The sequence below is a fragment of the Mus caroli genome, chromosome 2 (genome assembly GCF_900094665.2).
Source record: "Mus caroli chromosome 2, CAROLI_EIJ_v1.1, whole genome shotgun sequence".
NCBI lineage: Eukaryota > Metazoa > Chordata > Mammalia > Rodentia > Muridae > Mus > Mus caroli.
Genome location: NC_034571.1, coordinates 150,305,051 through 150,325,469, shown reverse-complemented (window position 1 = coordinate 150,325,469; position 20,419 = coordinate 150,305,051). Strand labels below are relative to the sequence as shown.

Below are 20,419 nucleotides of genomic sequence, written 5' to 3'. Positions count from 1 at the left end.
CAGGAAACCCTTATCTCAGAAATGTCCCCGGAACAGTTTTCATTTGAGAGGGGGTCTGACTCTGGTGTGAGAGTTCAGAATGTACTCTGGGGTGAGAAGTTCTGGTGGTCAGTAATTTTCTTCTTTCAGCAGAAGTACATAGGGAGGCTTGTCAAAAAGAAAAGAAAAAAGAAAAGAAGAGAGAGAGAGAGAGAGAGAGAGAGAGAGAGAGAGGAAAGAAAAAAAGAAAAAAGAAAAAAAAAAGGCTGGGATGGTGGCATAGGCCTATACTTCCTGTATTCTCAATATGGGTTTTCTGAGGGTTTGTGTCCAACTTGGGCTACAGAGAAAACCCTGTCTTAGAAGCTCAGTGGAGGCATGTCTACTTAGTATGCACAAGGCCTTCAACTTGATTTTTACCACAAAAATACAAAAAATAAATAAACCTTCAATCACTAGAGATTGGAAGCAGAGTTTCTTTTCAGTTAATTTCATGCTTAACCCAACTGTGTTTTTCATAACCATTCATAGTTAAGAACTCACTCCTCCCTACCAGCTGGGCATGAGCACAGGGGGCTGCGGTCTGCTGGGAGTGGTCTTCTCTCTTATCCAAACCCACGTCTCCACTAGGAGACATCCATCCACTCATGCATTTGAAGGACACCCGGGAACAGCCTGGTGGAGGGAAGTGTAAGGATTTCTGCATTGACTGGCACTGTGGCAGGAAGCCTGTGCCCGAGACATCCTAAAAGACGTGATTCATAGTTTCTCTCCTTTCCATTGCTGCTTCTGCATTGTTAATTCCCTCTCACCATGTTGGGCCTCAAGAGTGACTCTTGCCCTGGCTGTCCTGGAACTCACTCTGCAGACCAGGCTGGCCTCAAACTCAGAAATCTACCTGCCTCTGCCTCCCAAGTGCTGGGATTAAAGGCGTGTGCCACCACTGCCTGGCGAGAGTGGCTCTTCCTATATTAGAGCCTTTACTTCCTGTAGACACTGAGGATGGAGAGTCAACTAGCCAAGATGTCTTCCCGAGTGTTGTGGATGATACCGAAAGTGAGGGATGCTTTGTCTCAGTGATAATGGAGATGAAGCAGTGGAAGAATCAAGCAGCCCTCAGACAGGACTTTCAGGGTAAGCCATTCCCCAAGAATGGACTTTAGCCTACCTGGCTTGTTTGGCTGAAAGGCCCCAGCACTGAGAAGTCAGACCAGCCTTGGACAAAGGAGGTGAAGCTAAAGCTCTTGCGTATGTGCAGTGGGCCTAAGTCAGAGTGTGCATGTGTTTGGGCAGCAAACTGCTGGACCGGTTGGTTCTGTCTTTAAGATGTGCTTCTCCTTGATGGCCAGCCTCAGCAGATGGGTGCTCAGCTTATCTGGAACTGTAGTGTTTGGTGTCTGCTCCAGTTTCTTCCTGTCATTGTGATAAAATGTCCTCACCAAAAGCAACGGAGGAAGGGAAAAAAAGGTGATTTGGCTCCAACTTTAGGTCAGAGCTACCATGGAGAGAAGTTAGGACAGGTTCTCAGCTGAAGCTGCTGGTAGAAACCACGGAGGGATTTTAGACTCTGGTTGGGGCTGTGGGAGGATTAGGCTCTTAGTCTTCTGCTGCCTCCTTCTCCTCCTCCTTCTGGCTCCAAAGAGCTGACCAAAGCCTCAGATGTGAGCTGGAAAGTGTGGTGGTCACTCAGCCTGAGAAATGTAGGCAAAGTTGTAATATGATATAAACATAAAACACCACCATTCCACCAGGCAGTGGTGGTGCACGCCTTTAAACCCAGCACTCGGGAGGCAGAGGCAGGCAGATTTCTGAGTTCAAGGTCAGCCTGGTCTACAAAGTGAGTTCCAGGACAGTGAGGGCTACACGGAGAAACCCTGTCTCGAAAAAGACAAGACAAGACAAAACAAACAAATAACTCCCACCATTCCAAAGACTTTGTACAGACAAAAGAAAATGGAAACATAAATACATCATTAATTTAAAAATCAGGTGTGGTAGGGCTCAGAGAAATAAATGCCTTAGTTAACCACTAAGCTCTATCTGCTTTTGCAGAAGATCTCAGTTTGGTTCCCAGAACCCATGTCTTGTGGCTTAAAATTGCCTCTAACCGCAACTCTGGGGGGATCCAACACCCTCTTTCCTGGCATCTATAGGCACCTCCACACTTCAGGCACACACATGCATAATAAATAAAAATAAATAAATAAATAAATACAAGCAGGCAAGATAAAAATTTGGGAGTAAAAATACCTGCTGCCAAGCCTGACAACCTGAGTTATATCATTGGAAGCTGAACAGCTGAAGGAGAGAACCAATATCCACAAATTGTCCACTGACTCCCACAGGTGAACACATGGGTACGCATGTGGGCACACACACACACAGCACAAACATACACAGAAAGGAAGAGCACACTCAACACATACGCAGCTGTACACACACATACTTACACACATCTGCACACTAAGTATAAATGTAAAACATTAAAAATAAGGTGGACTGACTTGGAGATGCAGGCCTATATAATCCCAGATACTCAGGAGGCTGAGGTAGGAGGATTGCAAATTCAAGACCTTTCTTGTGGAACCTCCCTGAGCTACAGAATGAACTGAAGGGCAGTGTCAAAAGCCAGCTTGGCAAAGACCAGCTTTGACATCCAGGGTAAACTGAGGCGGGGTGTAGAGTCTGAGATTAACTGGAGTCATCCAGAGTATTCTGGGGTGTGGGCTGGTGAAGATTTCCTTTGAGGGCCTACAATAGGCTGATGAGAAAACTCTTGGGGGGCCGCCACCAAAGGCCAATCACAAAAAAGAAAGGCAAAAGGAGGGACACACACACACACACACACACACACACACACACTGGATGGATGGATGAACCAAACCTCAGCAAGCTCTAATGAGCAAGCTTCAACAAGCAAGCTCCATCAAGTTATTTTCCCCCACAGCTTATATATCCTAGCAAAATCTTTTAAGCAGTATAGAAATAGTACAATGTGATTATCTGTTTTTCTTATAGTGAACAATTTTTTAATAATTAAAAAAAAGTATGTTTCCCCAATACCTTTACATGAAAACACAGCTTACCTAGTACAGGTAAAAAGAATTATGCCAAGAACCCACATACATTCGTAACCAAGCAACTTGTTATAGTTTAACAAAGTGTGAGCAAACAAGGTAGTTTTCTCAGCCAGTTTTAAACTTTTATAGACAAATGATCATTTCTACTTTAAATCCTCAGAATACACATCTACTCGTCAGTAATTTTTATTAAGTTATATCAGGAAGCTGAGGCCAAAAATGGATACAAAAAATTAATGATCACCAATTCAGCCTCAGTGAGAGTCACGTCAGCCAATGCTAGTGTCTTAGTCAGGGTTTCTATTCCTGCACAAACATCATGACCAAGAAGCAAGTTGGGGAGGAAAGGGTTTATTCAGCTTACACTTCCATGCTGCTGTTCATCACCAAAGGAAGTCAGGACTGGAACTCAGACAGGTCAGGGAGCAGGAGCTGATGCAGAGGCCATGGAGGGATGTTCTTTACTGGCTTGCCTCCCCTGGCTTGCTCAGCCTACTCTCTTATAGAACCCAAGACTACCAGCCCAGGGATGGTCCCACCCACAAGGGGCCTTTCCCCCTTGATCACTAATTGAGAAAATGCCTTACAGTTGGATCTCATGGAGGCATTTCCTCAACTGAAGCTCCTTTCTCTGTGATAACTCCAGCTGTGTCAAGTTGACACACGAACCCAGCCAGTGCAGCTAGTTAGGCTGCTGTCCTTGTCCCCTGACCTCAAAAGTCCACAGCTTACACTTTCTGAACGTCAAACTGTTTCCTAAGTTTTTCTGCACCAACAATTAATTTTTCCAAATGCGTTTCTAAAAGTGATGGTCATAGGTAACAATCTGTATCTCTAAGTTCTTTCTGAGCATGACAATGGAACCATTAGCCTGCTCCAGCAGCAATGTCTGAACGAGAACAAGCGTTATTTAGGGCCAGTGATACTGCCCAGTGAGGGGCTGGAAGCCCCCTTAGAGTTTTCATACAATTCTTAGATGAAGAGGGATGTGAGAGCAGCAAGCAGAGCAGAACTCCACAGCATCACGAAGTCCTCTGAACACATAATCCTAGGGTTCTGCCTCTCCAAGGCACACCCATTGTGATTGTGTTAACCTGTAGGCTGCATTCCATGAGTTCTGAAGCCCCAGTTGTTCCTCCTACATGGCCCCCGACACCAGGGATGACAGGCCAGGCACTCAGGAGGATGTGGTCAGCAGCTAAGCTGCTGGGGTCAGCAGCTAAGCATTCAGCAGATCCTCTGAGGGAGCAAAACTTAATTTTCTAAGTCTGGGGGAAAAAGGGGGAAAAACACATACATTCACATACCACATACATGAGCACACACACACAGTGGATGAAGCAAGGCTCCAATATCTTTTTTTTTCTCTTAGCCTTTTTTCTACCACCTAAGACAAAAATTGTTTACATAAGGAAACAGATCACAAGCTAGAGAGATGGCTCAGCAGTTAGACCATTGTCTGCTCTCCCAGAAGTCCTGAGCTCAATTCCCAGCAACCACATGGCAGCTCAGAACCATCTCTAATGGGATTCGAAGCCCTCTTCTGGTGTGTCTGAAAACAGCGACAGTATATACATTTATACAGTATATACATTTACTGTATATAAAATAAATAAGCTGGACAGTAGTGGCGCACACCTTTAATCCCAGCGCTCGGGAGGCAGAGGCAGGCAGATTTCTGAGTTCAAGGCCAGCCTGGTCTACAGAATGAGTTCCAGGACAGTCAGGGCTACACAGAGAAACCCTGTCTTGAATAAACAAACAAACAAACAAACAAATCTAAAAAAAATATCTCATACCCACAAGTTACATAGTCTCCAAAACAACCACCACAAAAACATATTCTTCAAAACAGATTAAAATCATTACACAAAATGAAATTACACAAAAGGAAGTTACTGGTTATATATTCTTCCTTTGAAACCCATACCTAACTGAGCATTTCTGATCTATCTTTCCATAAATTCATCCTAACCTCAAGGCAATAATTCTTTTGTTGTTTATTAACAAAAGTTTAACCAAGCCAAGTCTATGGTAGCTAGTTTTTCACTATACTCAGCTGAGGGCAGTTTGTATTCACTAAGAAACAAATCATTTATCTTATTTTATTTTTGAAACCTTATTTAGCTAAACTGGCTTATCATCTATTCTCCACACTTATTTACTCTTTATTTATAACCCTGTCTTTTCATGGTGCAAACCAAAACCTGTGACCATATCTTTGGGTCACAAGATCAAGGAACTCAGACCCAACCTAGGCCAAATATTTCTTTGATCATTAACCTGTCTCAAACCTATTTTCCTTTCCACAAGTACAACTATGTGCCTGTACTGCATGAAAGCTCACGGTATCCTTTCCTAGTCTATACAGCCCCACTACTCTACAAAGAGGGGCATGTTCTACTCTTCTATCTTTTTTATTAACCTTCCTAGCAAAACAACCTAAACTATCTCCTGAACCTTCCTATCAACTACCTTCACCTCCTAAAACTATTTAAATCAAGCCAAGTGTTCTGGAAAATCATTAATTCATCTAAATAGCATTATTCTATGAAACGTCATCTTTATATTGATCTGCAGAAAGACTGACCAATAGAGTGGGCTGTTTCCCATGAAGCCATCACACCAGACTATAAGCAATGGGGTCTCTTCACACCCATTCACACCATGCCAGATACAGGAGGAATACAGCAATGACAAACAGGAGTAGCAAGAAACAACCCAGAAACAAACCCCCAGGGGCTGTGACTTTCTGTAGTACATCCATAACAGCTGTGCAAAATGGTGGGTCACCTCCAGGAAGTTCACTTGCCCACTGAAGTTCCCCCCACATGGCATCTTCCAGGTCAGCCTGCTTAACTTAGTGAGATCCATCTCAAAGTTAAATTTTATATATGCACACACACACACACACACACACACACACACACACACACACATATATATATATATATATATATATATATATATATATATATATATAGTGCATTGGTGTTTTGCCTGCATGTATGTCTGCATGAGGGTGGGCAATCTCTGGGAACTGGAGCTACAAACAGTTGTGAGTTGCCACGTGGATGCTGGAAATTGAACCTGAGTTCTCTGGAAGAGGAGTCAGTACTCCTAACTGCTGACCTATTTCTCCAGCCCCTCAAAATTAAATTTTAAAAGAGGGCTGGTGTTTGGGCTTAGTGACAAAGCAATCACCTAGCAGGGGTGAAACATTTATTACTGGTTTAACCTCCATTATCCAGAAAGAAAGAAAACTCCAATATGATGACATCAGTTGCCTTCTCATTGCTCTGTAAGATACGCTGACAAAAGCCAGCTGATTGGGAAGGAAGCTATTCTGGCTCCCAGTTGGAGGGTACAGTCTATCAAGGGAGAGAGGTTCTGGTTGAGATGGCTGCATTCAAAGCTGGGACACAAAGAGTAACAATTGCTACTGCTCAGCTAATTCTCCACTGTTCAGCTCAAGACCCCAGACCACAGAATAGTGCTGTCCACACCCAGTTAAGGTGGGCTTTCTCATCTTGTTTAGTATAATCTAGATCATTCCTTTACAGACAAGCCCCGCAGCTAACTTAGTCTAGGTGTCCCTACCAGATGTGCCTAGCCTATTGTCTTCTAGGTGATTCTGAAACCTGTCAAGTTGACAATATTAACCATGACCATGCTGACACAATATTTTGTTAGAGTATTAAATTCATAAAAATACATCTACCTTTTGCCTTAAATTTTTTTTAAAGATTTATTTATTATTGTATCTAAGTACACTGTAGCTGTCTTCAGATGCACCAGAAGATCTCATTACGGATGGTTTTGAGCCACCATGTGGTTGCTGGGATTTGAACTCGGGACCTTTGGAAGAGCAGTCAGTGCTCTTAACCGCTGAGCCATCTCTCCAGCCCCTGCCTTAAATTTTTTAAAAAAGATTTATTTATTTATTTAATATATATGAGTACACTGTAGTTGTCTTCAGACACACCAGAAGAGGACATCAGATCTCACTGTAGAAGGTTGTAAGCCACCATGTGGTTGCTGGGAATTGAACTCAAGACCTCTGGAAGAGTGGTCAGTGCTCTTAACCGCTGAGCCATCTCACCAGCCCTAAAAAAAAAAAAAAAAATTTTAAATGTTTTTTTGAGACAGGGTTTCTCTGTATAGCTCTGGCTGTCCTGGAACTCACTTTGTAGACCAGGCTGGCCTCGAACTCAGAAATCTGCCTTCCTCTGCCTTCTGAGTGCTGGGATTAAAGGCATGTGCCACCACGCCCGGCTTCCTTCCTTTCTTTCTTTCTTTCTTTCTTTCTTTCTTTCTTTCTTTCTTTCTTTCTTTCTTTCTTCCTTTCTTTCTTTTTTTAATGCTATGCCTACGAGTGTTTTGCCTGAAATACTATGTGTACCACTTTTACATGCAGTGTTTACAATGTACAGAAGAGGGCATCATATCCCCTAGAACTGGAGTTACAGACAAACATTAGGCTCTCTGTATGAGTACTGGGAATTGAACTCAGGTCCTCTGCAATTGTGTTTAGTCACTGAGCCATCTCTCCAGCCCAGACTATCTTTTGTCTTTAAGTCACCCTTAGAGGCAGAAGAGATGGCTGGCTCAGAGGTCATTTGGACTCTTTCAGTGGAGTTCCTACTTCAGCCCCAAGGGCAGAGCTGCTGCTGTACATAAGGCCAAGAGCCATATTTGACCTAGGATCCAGGCAGAGTTTGGGAGTATGAAGACTTGGAGACACGTGAGCTCCTTCTCAAACATTTGTCTCTCATCTCTGTTACTTGGGACTTTTCTTGTTAAGGGAATCGTCCCATCTGCCTTATGATTTTTAGGTAGACGTTTAGCAAAGCATTCATTCTTTGCTCTCATTACTTCCACATGCCAGTCTCAAGCCACTACTGACCTCGTGTGGTGGTGTTTAAAGTCATCATTTGTTCCTTTGTGGCACCACTGAGCCAGGTGCTGTGGAATCAGTAGTTTGTAAGAGATATCTGCTTCAGAACAAACAGAAAAAATACGGCAAAGGAGAGACAGCTTCCTCCTAAAACCTATCATTGTTAAAAAAAAAAAAAAAAAAATTAACGTTCAAACAGTTGTTAGTCTCCTCTCCTCCTGGGGGCGCTGGAGGGCCCGCCGCTCGGAGATGCTGCTCTAGGCTGCAGCGTGCTTTGTCATTTGTCCTTCCGCCGGCGCCCATCGTGAAGACCACAGTTTCCTGTCGCGTGGATGTGTTTCCTCTCTGGCCGTTGCCATCCGCTCAAATCTACAGGCATCCCGCATGTTCCCGGGCTCGTCTCCCCAATACAGGGCACCAAGGTGAGTGCAAGGTGCATGGGCAGCGCCGTTTCCTCCATCAAGGAAACCGGGCTGTGGGCAGTCACTGGGCGACTGGTCTGCTGGGTCTAGAGGAGGGAGGGCCTCAAGCCGCGTGCTTTTCACCGTCTGAGTATCTGAAGCCTCAAAGCCATGTCTGTCGCCTACAAAAAGTGGGTCGGTGTTTACGACCTGTGTCCCATGTTTTTAGCATCCTACCAAGGCGAATCCATTGACCCGGGTTTAAGTTGAGGACTCCCCCAGGACCCCGAGTGCAGCATCTGGATCCCCCTGCCCTGCCCTGCCCTGCCCTGCCTTGCGCTGCAGCCACTTCCGTTGTCCTGCCAGGCTGTAGACTGCGCAGACCTCCTGGAGACAGATGGAAGTTCCTTGGGTCGACAGATTACAGCTTCTGGAGCCCCCGACTCCCTTCAACTCCGTGATGGACACCCACTGTCCAGGGAGAGGATGCCTGGGTAGGTGCTGCTATTCGGGAGCAACTTGAAGCCCGGGTGCCTGTAATTGGCCTTCCCGTGGGTACCAGCAGAGGGGTAGTGTGGAGTTCTGATTACTACGTTTGAGGAAGGTCGACAAAGCCACTGTGCAGAGAGAAGCTCGGTGAGGGCCCGAAATAACCAAGGGCAAGATTCTGGGGACAGTTCTGTTCCATGTTGCATAGTGGGGATTACAGAGGAAAGGCGGGGGAAGGGGGAGGGTTGTCCATGCCCCGTGGTTTGCTGCCTGGCAGCTTCTGTGTGTCTGGGATTCTGGGTGCTTTCCCAGGTAACTGGGTGCTGTTCAAGTGGCTCACCTGGGCTTATTGTATTTGCAGAAATAACAGCCGGGATCTACAGTGGCCATAAGAGTTGTCTCTGTCTTGCTACATAGACAAACTGGTGTTCCTGAGTGAGGATTGTGCCCTGAGATGGGGGATTCAGTTTCTTCATTTATAGTTGGAAGTGTGTGAAGGTAAGGTGAGGCTGGGTTCTTTGAGGTGTGCCTGCTTGTTGCTGTACCCACTTGGGATCTGTGTCTTGTGTGTCCTGTGTTCCCACTGTTGCTTCTGTACCCCTCTGCTTTACTCTGGTGGGTAGAGAGCAGAATGGAAAGGAGCCAGAAGATTTTGGGGGTCATATGCACCATTCAGATTTCAGCCACTGCTCTCTGCTGGCTTCCGGGCCTTGTCTGGTTCTTGACTTCATCATCTGAAAAATGGGACTACCTCTGTGACATAAGAGCCCAGTCACTTCAGTTCTGCCAGCTGGGCAGGTTGCATTGATCTAAGACAGCAAGTGCTGAGCCTACTGCAGGTCTCGTGGCCAGTGCTCATTAGAACTGTCACCTCCTCCCAGCCAGTCTTCCGAGCTCTCCTTAAGGAACAGCTGTTGCTCAGTTAGGAGCAGCCTCTTTCCTTTGTTGGCTATCTGGCTGTTGCCTGTCTGTCTGTCTCTTTCCAGTTTAACCATTACCCAGCTCTTGGCCATAGTCTTCCTTGCCCTCTGCCCCTGTATTCGAAAGTGATTGTGGGCTGCCAGTGCCCTGGTCATTGATACTGCAGGGAGAGGATTTGGAAAGCCTTTCCCCGTGTTTGGAGGATCCACACTTGTCCTTGCCAAACCCTGATGCTTTCCCACATTGCCCGCTGCCTGCCATTCTGGCACTTCTGTGAAGCAGTGGTAGGGAGCTCAGACAGTGGCTGCTTCCTTCAGATCCTTTCTCAGCCTCCACACCCAGTTGTCACTTCTTCAGGACACTTGAGAACTTGTAGAAAATGTCCTGTTGCTTGACTTCTAGAATGCATCTTGCTGTGTTCTGTTAGTCAAGAGGCAGGGTTCTGACTGAACAAATGAACAACCAAGGCACAGTCACTTTCTGTAAGGCATTGTTGTGTGTAAACTGGGTAAACAGCCTGACAGGGAGGCCCGGGAGGAAGCAGATTTGCCGTTTTGCCTCCTTGAATTCTCCTTGAATTCTTCCCTCGTGGCCTGCTTTTGACTCTTGCCTTAGGAGTAGCCACTTGGGAAGGGTTTTTCTCTCCACTCTGTGACAACAGGCAAGAGTGAGGGTCCAACAATACAGAGGAAGTGACGTGTCGCTGCTACTCTTCCATGCCCAGTGCCAGGAGCGACGGTACACTCCAGAGTGCTGTGCCCTGATGGGCCTTTGAGCGGCCAGTGCAGTGGATCATCAGCCCTGTCTCCCAAGAGCTCCAGTCCCTTCTCCGGGGAGGAAGTGGGTCCACTGGCAGCTCAGGAGGCCATAGCAGGTAAGTCATACACTTGCTACTGTTCAGAGGCCTCATCAAGAGATTGGAGTTTGAGAGAATGTAAGGATGGCTCTGTCCAGTCTGGAGCCCCAGCCTTTGAGTCCCTGGAGTTTTGTGTAGTATTTTCTGCCTCTTTGGTGGCACTTTGGGGGCGGGGAGGATGGGTGGGGAGTGGTGTGTGGATCCTCCCACCTAGGTCATGCATGGGGAAGTTTGAGGCCTTTCCAGTGTTAGTGAATTGTAAGGGCAAGGGAGTGGACATAGGCATTGAAGACACCTGTATGTGCCACGGTCTCCCTCTTTTTGTCATTGTGTTGGGTAGCAGTGACTTGTTAGCAGTGGAGGGAAAAGTCATAGTTGGATGATGGAGAGTTAGGGTGGTCCTGAGCACCTATCTGCTCTGGCCCCCTGAGGCCCCTCCCTTCCCGTTCATTCTTCCGCCAGTGGCAGAAGTGCACCCACATGTGTGCCTTGCTTCTGCCCTGGAAAGCAGGGCCTCAGCCTAGATATCAGGTGACCAGCTGTTACCTAGCTAGTCTCCAGATTCTACCTTAATTAAGTAGTCTTACCTGTTTTGATCTTCCATTTCCTGACTTGGAAAACTAAAGCTAAGACAAAGATTTTTCAGGACTGACTCCCTCTTATTCTTGGAAGATTGTGCAGAGCTGGATCCACATGTTCACCGTGGCTTGCATCTGACCCTGGCATCCATCTCCCATCTTTCTGGGTTTCCTTTTTTCCTTTTCTGCCCCTGCATCCAAAAGTGATCTTGGCTGCCGTGCCCCGGTCATTGGTAGTGCAGGGAAAGGATTCGGAAAGACGGGCTCCGAGCTCGGGGCATCTGGCCTGGAGCTTTCCTACACTTGTGTCTTTCTCTGCAGCCTTACAGAAGTGTGGGTGGCAGCTTTCTGGAAGCTGCACAAGTCAGGGCTGGGTCTTCGCAACTTGGTGTTCTGTTTCTAGAAACTTGGGGTATTTGCATATGCTAGGTCAGCACAGATTTCCAAAGGATCCCTAGACGGGTTCCCTAACTTTTCACATAGGAGCAGAAGGTAGATGACAGGAGGAGATGTGGGGCTGGACTGAGTGGAGCTGTGTGTGCCGGGGTGGGGTGGGGTGGGGTGGGGCTGGGCGTGTAACAGCCCTTAAGCGTGTGTTGAGAGAAGGAGCTCCCTGGTGCAGAGTGTGCAGCTCCCTTCCCAGCCTGTAGTCCCCGTGGCCCAATGAGTGTATTTGTATCCCTTGTGAGCCACTGGTCTTAAAATGCATGGTTTGCAGACCAAAATGCAGTCCAACATTTTTTGTTTCATGTGTATATGTAAATGCACATGTATGTATGTCATGTGTGCCTAGTGCCTGTGAAGAGTTTATTGGGGGCTAAGAATTTCAGAGGGTGACTCTTCAGGATCTGTATAGCTTCAGGCATGGCCATGTTGGACAGCAGTAGCTGGGAGCTCACATACGTGATAGAACCACCAGGCAGGGAGCTAACTGAATGGCATGGGCTTTTGGAACCTCGAAGCTCTCCTGCCCCACCCCCCTGATACCTCCACTAACAAGGCCACACTTCCTAATGGTCCCAAGCAGCCCTACCAACTAGGGACCAAGTATTCAAGTATATGGGCCTATAGGCGGAAGGACTTCCACACAGATCCAAACTTAACAAAACAAAAAGCAGGAAAGCCAACTTTATCAGAAGTTACAATGTAATCAGTGTAAGAAGGAAGAGAATGGAAGTGGGAGACTGGGGTGTGTGTGTGTGAGTGCTGAGGATATGGGAAGTAGGAGACTGGTGGGGGGGTGCTGAGGGTGTGGCTTTCAGTTGAGTGCCCAACATGGGAGGAGAAAGGGGGATCTGGGAAGAAGCTGCTGCAGCTGCCTTGTATTCCACCCACCCCCAGCTAATAGCTGTGTCTTGGTTCCTGGTGAGATCTTGGTTGACTCGGAGGTCCTGAGTGTGGCTTGTCTCTGCAGGATTGTCACGTGTGCTCAACAGTCCTCGGCTTTCCAGAAGATGCTGGAACAGGGCCCTTGAAGGTATGACTCCAGATGCCTCACTAGAGAGCTGCAGTGGTCCAGCAAAGGCCACAGTCATGAAGAGGCTGCTTCCCCACCCGGGCCAGCAGGAACATGGCTCCTCCAGCCCCTGACACCTCACTTCCCCACATCTTCATAGTGTGAAGTAAAGAGCTACACTAGGGTCACAGGAGCCCCTGGGAACCTGCATGGTTTCATTGGGTTCTGCAGTTGGCTTGAGAATGGCTACAATTGGGGTGCAGTTAGCCTTCTCTGAACTTGGTGGGCACTTGTTAGGGAGCAGTCCCGTCCCAGACTCATGAGGACTCATGAGTCCTCAGAAGTTAACTCCCCGCCCCCCCAAACTTGTCTTTTTTCATTCATTGTCTTAGTAAGAGACCACTGAAGTAATGGTTCTCAAATTGTGGTCTCTGAAGCAACACTACCACCATCCCTTAGAGTGTGTGAGAGTGGTCCTGCCTGAGGCAGCAGTATTTAGCAGCTCTCCAGGGTATTCATGGTTGAGAAGATTGGAGAGTTGGGAAGCTACCTCTGTTACAGGCTGTAAATATGGTCACTTGTCCCAGTTTGGCCCTTTCCTAAGCTGCCCATCCATCCATTGTGGCTTCCCTTCTGCCCCTGTATTCGAAAGTGATTGTGGGCTGCTGGTGCCCTGGTCATTGATACTGCAGGGAGAGGATGCCGAAAGCCTTTCCCCGTGTTTGGAGGATCACACTTGTCCTTGTCAAACCCTGGTGCTTTCGAACAAATCTTCCTTCTCACAGCCTAGTGGTCTCTCAGTTGCAGATACCAGGCTCACTTAGAGTCCTCTACCAGTGCTGGGCAGTGTCCTAAGAGGACATTATTCTGGCTCAGTTTTGCAAATATCCCATGAGCCCCAGTTACATTCTCCTTCCATGGCTGTGGATTCGAGGCCTGCAGACAGACATCTGTCTGGTAGATGGGTGGCATGTTCCCACATGCAGTGTCAGGAGAAGAGTAAACTTGGCTAACAGGGATGCTGGTCCCTGAACCTGTCTAGCTCTGACCTGTTATTACCAGCTTCCAGTTAGCTAACAGTGCCCGAAGCTAGAAGATACGTGATGATGGGTGGAGATAAGAAAGCATCATGTTCCCCGTCCCCTTTAATTTTCTAGATGTTTGTGGACACCAGAGGGCCAAAGAAGACAAAGTGAAACTGGAGACACCGCCCCCCTTGGCATCATGAAACTGCCGATTTTACTGGCTCATGCATGGGAGACACCAGCATACAAAGTCTTGACACCAACACCTCAGAGGGCTGTGTTCTGTCCCCGTGACCATCAGCCAGTGCCTGGAAAGACTAGTGACAAGAACTTGTTGCCAACTTCCTCTTACCTCCCTAACAGTTGTGCATGCAATAAACCCCATAGGTTAATTCAGTCTGCCTTTTAAATCTGTGTCAAGCCATGAACTCAGCTGGGTGTGGAAAAGGAGACTAGCTCCTGACACGCCTGTGACTTTCCTGTTCTTGATGCCCCCTGAGGCTTGGGCTTCAGGGTGTTGGGAGTGGACAAGTAGGGCTGGTAGCCTCAGATTTTAGGGCTTGTGAGAGTTGAGATAGCTGAACAGGCAAGGTCAGAACTTGGGGAAGGTGCCTGTGTCAGTAAAAAAGGCTGGGGTGTCACAGTCCTAGGAAGTGACGTATCATTGCTGAGAACTAGGGATGTGAATGGGTAAATGGACTGGAATATAAAATGTAGAGCATTTTCCTGACAGGACAGGTGACTGTAGACAGGAACTAGGGTATGCTTAGGGACTGGCTTTGGAGGACCTTAAGGAACAGAAAGAAGTACTGTGGGTGGGATGTCAGGTGGGGAGAAAGAAGAAACCCCCTTGAGTAACTTGGATACCAATAGGGCCAAAGAGAAACTGGTAAAGAGGGTGTAATTACTGATGGGTTTATAACTAGGACTTTTCTATTCGAAGTGAAGGACCTGTGGAACGCTTGGTAAGGGTGCTTACTAAGCTTAGTTCCCAGAACACAAACAGGTAAATGGTACATTTTAAAAACTAACACATTTTTCTTGTCTGAGAATTTGTAAATTTTGATTTTTAAGTCTGTGTAGGGAGGTCTGCAGTTCACAGAAGGCATATGATCACTGGACTGGGTGTTACAGGTAGCCTTGAGCCTCCCGACATGAATGCTGGGGACTGAACCTGACAGAATTCAAGGACCATCTCTAGGCCAGTGAAGAGCTTGATAGCAGGCTGTAGGTGTGGACAGCTATGGTGCCCCTGGACTTCTGGGAACACAAAAGCTAGGGGTTGGTTTGTAGGGGGTTTGAGACAGGGTTTCTCTGTAGCCTTGGCTGTCCTGGAACTCTGTAGACCAGGCTGGCCTCGAACTCAGAAATCCACCTGCCTCTGCCTCCCGAGTGCTGGGCATGCGCCACCACTGCCCGGCCTAGTTTTCTATTTCAGAGAAAGATTTTTGGAGTTATTCTGAGTGGGGTGGTTATTCTTAGCTAATACCTTTCTGAGAAGGTATTAATTAGCTAAGATTTGTCTTGATACTTTTGCAGTGGTTTTTAAGCATTCTAGATATCTGAAATTTAAGCTAGAGATGGTTCTAGAAAAGTTCTTGAATTTTTATGTGACGACTTCTAATGTTACTGGGCTTCATGATGGACGTTTACCAAGACTGGGATTGACAGTCATTTATTTTTAGCTTTTGGGCATTCCCATTAGCATTGGTTACTATACAAATTTATTTGAGTCTTGAATGATTAAGGAAGAGAATGGAGCCCTCTACTGTTGGTTGGGAAGAAAGTTAACATTGGTACTGAAAGATCCTGACAGAATGTAAAAGGTCACAGAAGCCCTGACATTGGCAAAATAGATTTCATTGTTAGTAGAAGTAGCTTCACTGATTTAGAAAAACAGAGGTGCCCAATGTTCTGACCGTTCCTTGAACCCAGGTGTGTGCCCTCCCATACTCATTTTACATTGTTTAGATCTGGAAATCCCCTACTCCCCTCTTCTCCTTCCCGCCCTGAGGACCTATAAAAACTGGGACCCCTTTCCCCTCGTGGTCAACTCCTCTACCCCTGCGTGGGATACGAGTCGTCCCCAGAGCTTTGGCTTTCCCCAAATAAAGCCTCATGTGGTTTGCATCAAGCTTGGTCTTTTGTGAGTTCTTGGAGGTCCGCTATTATCCCGAGGCTTGATTGAGGGGCTCCTCTCGGGGTCTTTCAGTACCTATAGCTGGACTATCTTGGACCCACCAGTGATATAAATAACGACACAAGGGACTAGTATTTTAAAGTTTAGGCCTTACGCTAAGGAGTCTCCAGACTACTACAGCCTGACTAATTCTGGCAACGTGTCCACCACATGGGCAGATCTGCTCTGCTCCAATCTGGTCTGTTCTCCCTTGGAGGCCGAACCTTAGGCCTCTGAATTCTTCCCCCAGAGTCCCTCTGCCCAGAAGAGCCTTTACTTCCTACCCAGCTATTGTCCATTGGCTCTTTCATACAATTCTAGATTGCCTTAGGCAGGTGAGGAAGAGCAAATATTTACAAAATAGAAAGCCAGGTAGTTGTGATACCAGAATCCTGCCAGCATCCAGCTCTCTGCTGGTACAGAATGAAGTTTGAATATACACAGACACCACACAGAAGAGGTGGCCAAAAGAGGTCGTGGTATCAGATCTCTCTTCTGCTTAGGATCTGGCACTGGCCATGGTGAGTGGTTGGCAAAGATTTATCAAAAGAATCAGTGTGTGTCATGGGGTGGGGTTGGGGTTCCCTAGTTCTCCACCCTTTAGAAGCCACCTTGAGTAGCTGCTGTAGCGGCTCTTCTCAAAGCTGTCATTCATTTCCAGTGAATGACATTTTGTTCCAAGCATCCTTAGGGTCCTGGGCAGCAAGGGCCTCTTCTGACGTTCTGTTTTTACTTTGCATCTGGAGTCCTGGTACAGGGTAGCATTAAGATATCTCCTTGCTCTTTGGACAGAGCAGTTTGTAAAGGATTCAGCTGAGAGGATACACAGATGGGCCAGAGATTGACAGTCCTCGGTCTTGGGTGGAAGAAGGTGATGGGTACAGGTATCACACCTTTGCACGTGTAAAGAAGGGGACTGAATCAGAGGGAAAGATGGGCAGGAGGCAAGAAAGCAAGCCCTGGCTGACCAGGTGGCATTTAAGACACGAGGTAACCAGGGCCCTATTTACTCATCTCTCTCTAGAGGAAGAATGCTCCAGGCAGAGGAAACAGCACAAAGGCTCTGACAGCAGAAGCTCTCACACACCTGGGGCAGTTAGACTGAATTCCCAGGGTCTCTGAAAAGGTATTCCTGTTTTGTGGAGGAGGAAGGGTGTGAGAAGACAGGAGGCAAAGAAGATGGTAGGAAATGAGAGAAATGAAGGAGCAGGTACTACAGCTTGACTGGCCTGAATGTGAACTTGAATCTGCATCAACCCCTGGAAGGCATGTTTAAGCAGGATCACCGGACTCTGGCCAGTTCTGAATCTGTAGGTGTTGCGTAGGGACAAGAGCTGGGCGTGGTGGCGCACGCCTTTAATCCCAGCACTCGGGAGGCAGAGGCAGGTGGATTTCTGAGTTGAAGGCCAGCCAGGTCTACAGAGTGAGTTCCAGGATCAGCCAGGGCTACACAGAGAAACCCTGTCTCGAAAAACCAAAAAAAAAAAAAAAAAAAAAGAGTCTTTCCTCCCAAAGATTTATTTTTGGTTATGTGTATATCTATGTACACACTAATGCAAGGGCCTGCAGAAGCTAGAAGACAAGTGTTAGCTCCCCTAGGGATGGAGTTAGAGATGGTTGTGAACCACCTGATGTGGGTGCTGGGAACCAAACTTGGGTCCTCTGGAAGAGCAGTAAGTGCTCTTAACCATCTAGCCATATTTCTAGCCCCAAGACTTCTCATTTCTAATAAGTTCTTGTCGCTGCTCAGGGACCACACTTTGAGAACCAACCTCACTTCCTACTAGCCTGGAGATGCTCTCCTCCTCCTACCTGGGAAACAGCCTTCATGATGAACAGGCAGCCTGCTTCTTCCAGAAGAGCATGTGTCCAGCTGCCGACTCCATCTGTTTGTTCATGCAGTGGCAAGATGTCCATGAACCTCTCAGGAAACACTGAGAAGCAGCTTGGATCCGGCCCTTTACTGTCTTGTCAGAGGGAAAGAGTCCATGCTTGGTAACCAGGCTTCAATCCTCTGCCAGCCTCCGTGTTTTATCTTCAAGTTGGCAAGAATCTTACCCTATGGTGGTGGGAAGACAGCCCAACCAAGTTCTGCCAACCCAGATAGCACACAGCTGCCCCACCACCCGGGGGGCGTGGGGGAGAGTGAGTGACCTCGTCTCCCTCTGAAACCTTTTTATTTTCGTCATAAGGGACAGGGGAGGGTGTGTTTCTCTCACATGTCTATCCCACAGCATGATCTGAACAGCCTAGCCCTATAACTGAGCATTGGAGGAGACAGGAACAAATGTGACATGCTTCAAACTGGGCCTGTCACACAGCTTGAGGCCAGGCCAGAGTGTTGTGTAGAGAAAGAGGAATGTCAGCTATGGTCACAGTGATTAACAAGAGAGAAAGAGACTGGGGCTGGAGAGGTGGCTTGGTGGTTAAGAGCACTGACTTCCAGAGGTCCTAAGTTTAATTGGATCTGGTGTTTTTCTCTGGTGTGTCTAAAGATGTGTACTCACATACATAAAATAAATAAATGTTAAAAAAAATACAATCCCCAACTGTGGCAGTTGTTAGAGAGAGAGAGAGACCCATTAGGGTCTGAGACAAAATTCTTTCTTCTGATGCAACTCACAACCACTGCCCTGTCCCATCACCACCACCACCAAGAGGCCGGATAGCATTCCTAATGGTGAAGCTTGTGATAGTTTGTATATGCTTGGCCCAGGGAGAGGCACTATTTGGAGGTGTGGCCTTGTTGGAGTAGGTGTGGCACTGTGGGTGTGGGCTTAAGACCCTCATCCTAGCTGCCTGGAAATGAGTCTTCCACTAGCAGCCTTCAGATGAAGATGTAGAACTCTCAGCTCCTCCTGCACCATGCCTGCCTGGATACTGCCATGCTCCCACTTTGATGATAATGGACTGAACCTCTGAACCTGTAAGCCAGCCCCAATTAAATGTTGTCTTTTATAAGACTAGCCTTGGTCATGGTGTCTGTACACAGCAGTAAAACCCTAACTAAGACAGCACTTAAGCAATTTTCTGGTAAACTTTAACAGGATTAGGACCTCTCTTTAGGGAAATCAACCACCGAAGTACCCAATAGTGATTATCAGACACCTTATGTCTTATATTCAGTTTAAAAATGGTTATTCAACCGTTCTCTTTTCCCAAGAACCTTCCTTGGGAAGCTGTGGATTGGGTTCTGGGGCAAGCTAGAAATGTAACTTGGACACATGTTCGTAACCAATTTAACTGGAAAAAAAAAAAAAGTAAAACTGACATTTTGAGAGGGCACAAGAGTAGTAGCTAAGATTTCAGTTACTGTTCTTTGCCAGACAATGTATTGACTGCTCGCTAGTTCTGTATAACGAACTGAGTTATAATAGTGGTTTTGTTTCTGAGGTGCTCAGAGAGGTGGAGTAATTCACCCAAGATCACACAGCCAGTAGCAGAAAACCCAGGATTGGAATCTAAGCATCTGGGTCCAGAGCTGGAGCCTGCTGTGGAGTCACACTTGTGCCTTTGCTAAAAGAATTGCAGCAGGAGACAGAAAGTGGGGCAGTCCCTGGGGGATGGGGGGAGCTGGTGTGGTGGAGAGAGAAGGTCTCCCCTCTGTGGTGGGCTTGGAGGAAAGACAGGCTGTCCCAGAAGAGGAGGTGGGGGAAGGCCACATGGGGACAGTGAGCAGAGCATGTCACATGAGCTTATTGTGAGGAGACTGCAGATCCAGCCGACAGCCATGGCCAAGGACCCTGGTCTGTCTATGGCTCCAACCTCATGGATGTTTTATTCTCTGGATTTGAAGAGCCGGTTCCAATCCCATCCCTCACTGGCAGAGTGACCTTGGACGACCCCTACCCCCGCCCCACCAGAGATCACCAGACTAAAGGCTCTCTTACCTGGAAATGAAGGGCAGCCACAGCGCCTCCTCCACAGACTTGCCAAGGATTCAAGGACATAGACCTGAAAAAGCAATTCCCACCTGCCTGGCACCTATAAAGGGCTCCAGGAAATGGAAGCTGTTACTGCTTGAGCGGCAGAACCCAGAATGGCGTTAGAGCACCATTTATTTGATTTGGGTCAGGGGAGGGGTGCGGATTAGCTTGTCATCTCACCTAGTTTCAGACTTTTTGAAAAGTTGTGAAGACTAGTACAAAAAAAAAAAAATCCTGTACAGGGATTATACAAAGGGTCGTGACAGCCTAGGGAGGGGTGGGCATGTAGCTCAGTGGGTAGAGCGCTTGCCTCATGTGCATAGAGCCCTGCCCCTCTCCCCCCAAGTATCTCATAAACTGGGAGTGGGGATGCCCACCTGTAATTCCAGCACTCAGGAGTTGGAGGCAGGACAGTAAGGAGTTTGAGGCCAGCCTGGGCTACATGAGACCCGATCTCAAAATAAACATATGTAGAAATGTGCACGGGTATATATATATATATATATATATATATATATATATATATATATATATATATGCAAGTCAAATACAGACCACTGGCTTTTTACCCTCCAATATTTCAGCACATCTCTCTGATCAGCAAAGGCATTCTCCTATCTAGTCACCGTATG

General features: G+C 47.1%; 1 long non-coding RNA gene, 2 other non-coding genes and 1 pseudogene across 5 annotated transcripts; all 4 read left to right on the top strand.

Annotated features, from left to right (window-relative positions):
* Positions 1-8,253: 8,253 nt before the first annotated feature.
* On the top strand, positions 8,254-14,078 carry LOC110289758. Of its 3 annotated transcripts, none has more exons than XR_002377369.1 (6): positions 8,254-8,378; positions 8,724-8,851; positions 9,208-9,344; positions 10,492-10,641; positions 12,616-12,678; positions 13,815-14,078. It is a non-coding gene; the product is annotated as an uncharacterized LOC110289758 (long non-coding RNA). The 3 variants fall into 3 exon arrangements; XR_003838417.1 differs by having other exon boundaries at positions 10,429-10,641; XR_003838419.1 differs by having other exon boundaries at positions 8,587-8,851; positions 9,208-10,641.
* LOC115030443 lies at positions 9,879-10,010 on the top strand. The gene has a single exon (XR_003836041.1). It is a non-coding gene; the product is annotated as a small nucleolar RNA SNORA71 (small nucleolar RNA).
* LOC115030447 lies at positions 11,391-11,503 on the top strand (annotated as a pseudogene).
* Positions 13,295-13,425, top strand: LOC115030444. Its single transcript, XR_003836042.1, has one exon. It is a non-coding gene; the product is annotated as a small nucleolar RNA SNORA71 (small nucleolar RNA).
* Positions 14,079-20,419: the final 6,341 nt, after the last annotated feature.